We start from the raw sequence: 3,897 nt of genomic DNA, 5'->3' as shown, positions 1-3,897 counted from the left end.
CAATGTGAATTAAATGATTCAGTTTATATGTCGAGTTTCATAGTATTCGTCAAGTCACCAGTGTATATCAAGTTCAAGACTACCTAGAAGTGGGTAGTATGGACCAAACTTCTACATCTACCAAGTGCATGATGATGCTGAGCATTAATAGTGGATGTCAAGTATTAGAACCTCACTGAGTTAGTCTTTAGAACCTGAGCTTCTACACTTTGGCTAACTTTGTGACTCTTGTGTAAACTTGTATTCTGACCGACTTTGTAATTTGTAAATTGGATTGGTATATATGTAATGTATTATACCACATCCAATGTATGATGTAATAATATAAAGAAGAAGCAGAGAAGAGCAATAGAGAAAATTACAAAGGCTACAGTAGTATAAGGAGCAACAAAGATTTATCTATCATAGAAAGGTGATTTGTAAACTCAGAGGAATCTCATTGAGGAAACCAAGTTATGGATCAGAGATTAGCCACTATTTCATCCTAATAGGTGGATCAGTCAAATCCTTTAACAAGGTAGACCTAACCATCTTGTGTAAATCTCTTTACTGAGTGCATACTTCATTGTATGTTTGTAAATCCTTTTGCAAGGTGGACCTAATAGTCTTTATTGCTCCTAATAGCGCAGATCATTAGATGTGATCATTGTAAGCCTTAATAGGCCAACTTTATACTGTAGTACTAGAGCTTTTGGGTATCATCCCCACCCCAGTTTTACTTTCTATTTGGAAGGTTTCTAAGTCACCAAATTGTGTGTCAAAAGTGTTATAAATGCTTTAATGTTTTTAGTTTCTCATGCATGCAATTAGATCATAATTCACATGAAAGATTAATTACTAATTAAGGATTAAATTTTATAAGTTACTGATTTACCCGTCCCCTCTTAGTAACTTAGCCTTTCATAATATTTCCAATAAGGTGTCCCTAAAATTTAGCTTATAGGGGATTCTAATAACATCATTAGATTTTTTAAGGGCCTTATCCCTCCTTTGTGGATCATCTCAAATATCATCAATAAGGCTAAGGCCATTCTTACCTCATTTGAAAAATAATATATTTCACATGTTTATATGGAGTCTATTTCTTTGTTTATCTCCTTTGTTAATGTGGTAGTGAAATTGTTTACATGGCATATTGAGAGAGATCTCACTGATGATGTTAACTGTCACCTTTTTTATGACATAATACATGGAAAGGGAATAAACTTTTGATGATAATGTGATCCCCTAATTTGATCAAGTAAAGAAAATTTTGAAAGAAAACTATCCTTCTAGTAGACATGGCATTTATTACAATTTTTTCTTGTATGTTTACTAGGTGAATTTTTTCAAGCTCCAGGATTTATCGGTGCTAATTTTATCTATTTGGACTATCCTTTTTATAATGACTACATTGCAAGAGTCATCTCTAAGCCTAGTGTCGAGTCTTTCTCAATTGTGACAATTGGTGGGTTGAGGATAAGAAGGGAACCTATTTCTTGTGGCAACTAGAAGGCCAAAAATAGTGTGTGGGAAATTTATACACATGAGGTCTCACCTTTCTTATAGAGCATTTACATGGAGGTAACCCTACTATTACTAAACTCTTTTATAAGGAACATGATGATGGTAGACTCTTTATAGATGATAGGAAAGTAACTATTGATGAGGAGGTTATTTGTATGGTTACTAGCATCCCTTCTATTGTGAAAAAAATTATAGGGATATAAGGTTATCAGACACAACTATGAGAAGATTCCCCATGTGTGACAAGGAAACGAGTGCTTTGGTTAAAGTTGACAAAACCTATTACTCACTCCATGCTATCAAAAAGGTTTCTAGAATGGTTCTTAGGTGCATTATGGATTATGTTACCCTTGATGGTAGGTTTTATGGGGTTTGTACTTACCATTATGTGTTGCTAAATCATCTTTTTCATAACAGGAAGGTGTCAATTCTATATTATTTTTAAACTTCTTTGAATAGAAATATTAATAGAATTAAGTCAAAGGAAGACCTTAAACCCCCTATCCATGATGATCTTATAATCTTGATTTATGAACAAGTCAAAGATAATATTGTTGGCCCTTTTATTTATCAGCACCATTTAGAGTTAAACAAGGAAATATAAGCCTCTGAGTCTCTTCATGAAGAGGACATTTTAGACACTAAGATCAGTGGGTACTTTGAATAGGATGAGGAAGGGTTGAATCTTTTTCATAAAAAAGGAAAATCACTAGCCTCCTCTTTAAAGAGGAAAATTACTGCAAAGCCCACCAAAAAATGACTGAAAAAGAGGAAGACAAAGAAAGGGACAATTTCTTTAGAGGATGACTATAATGACAATGATGAGTAAATTTAACCCAACAAGGATGGTTTGAGAGAGAACAAGAAGAATAATATTAGGCTCTCAAATAAGACTCATGGACCTTAGGACATAACTAAAAAGCTTCCTCCTCCCTTTCAACCCAAGGATGAGGATACTATATAAAAAGATTGGAGGATATTGAGAAATAGAATATTGACCCCCACTTCTAATGAGAAAGTGAAGGGCTAAATTGATACATGTTTTTTGCAGCTGGTGCTACTACTAATAGGGAAGATGTGAACCTTGAGCCTCTCATTCACCCTTTTATGACTATCCTTAGTGATTCAAGATGTAAATATGTCATTGGTATACTTTAGGTTGCTAGGAATGGGGTATTTAATTTCTATAAAGTAATTAAATGATCATTCTAGAAAATTAAAGATATCCAGTTGAAGTTAAGAGTGATGAAAAGTAAACATGACCTCTTAGAGGGCACTTCCATGGGGAAAGAAATTATGGAAGGTATGAGCTTAGGTATGGATGATAAGGGTGAGAAGATTTGAAAGGATAGGGATGCTAAAAAATTCAAAGAAATTAAGCACAAGATTTCATCCTTGGAGGACAAAAATACTAGCTTTGAGGCTGAGCTTAGGATCATTGGGGACTAAAGCTAAAAAATATTGAAGGTCCCTATCACTTAGCTCACAATATTGGTGGAAAATTTGGAGAGCTCGAGTAACAACAAGGCCAGTGTTTACATTGTTGATGAGAAAGATAGTCCTACGAATGCTACTGTTGACCCTAGTGAAAGAACTAGAGGCATTGCTAGAAAGAAAGATCAACTTGTGTCTAATGAAATTTGGGAAAGTAAAAAGGTTAATAAAGATATGGAAACAATGGAGAAAGAAATCATTGAACTTCTCAAATTTCTAGTCTAATGTGCTTTCGATCTTTAGTTTGTGCCTACTCTACTTTATCATTTTTTTTTTGTCTATTTTCTTTGAATTTCTCTCTCTTGTGTTCGTTATGCCTCTTGGCTACTCTTGTATTGTTTTTTGGTGTATCTCTATTTTACTATTATTAATGGTTCATCTTTTAGTTTTCATACTATAAAGGGTTCCAGGGTACCTTCAAAACCAGTTAATCAAACATAATCTTGTGTTTATGTGATACCCTAGCCCCCAACAATTAACCATACAATAAAATATAAACAATAACATAGAGATTAAGATCCACAATAATGACTATTCTCATAATATAATCATAATATTTTCATCCAACATGCCCGACTATAAGACCTTTTGGGTTACGACTCAATAGATGAACAAATACAATAGCCTTTGTACAAGATCTCGCAAGATCCAAACCCTACCTAGTCTAGATCTATAATTTTGATTTTAGGTGAGTTAAAATTTGAATAATTGTAAAGGAGAAAATATAGGTGTAAAGAGAATTTTTAATTTTAATTGTTCTATCTATATATGTTATCTATAACATAGTCTAAGACCAAATGGAAATGAGTTTATTTCCATATAGTTTTGTGGTGTGAACTAGACCCCTTATTTTTAGCATTTTTTAGCAACGAAAAGATTACCTATAGAAATTAGGAA

Source organism: Cupressus sempervirens, chromosome 10 (assembly GCF_028749045.1).
Source record: "Cupressus sempervirens isolate cs-2001-9-10 chromosome 10, ASM2874904v1, whole genome shotgun sequence".
Taxonomy (NCBI): Eukaryota; Viridiplantae; Streptophyta; class Pinopsida; order Cupressales; family Cupressaceae; genus Cupressus; species Cupressus sempervirens.
This window is presented reverse-complemented; position numbering follows the sequence as displayed.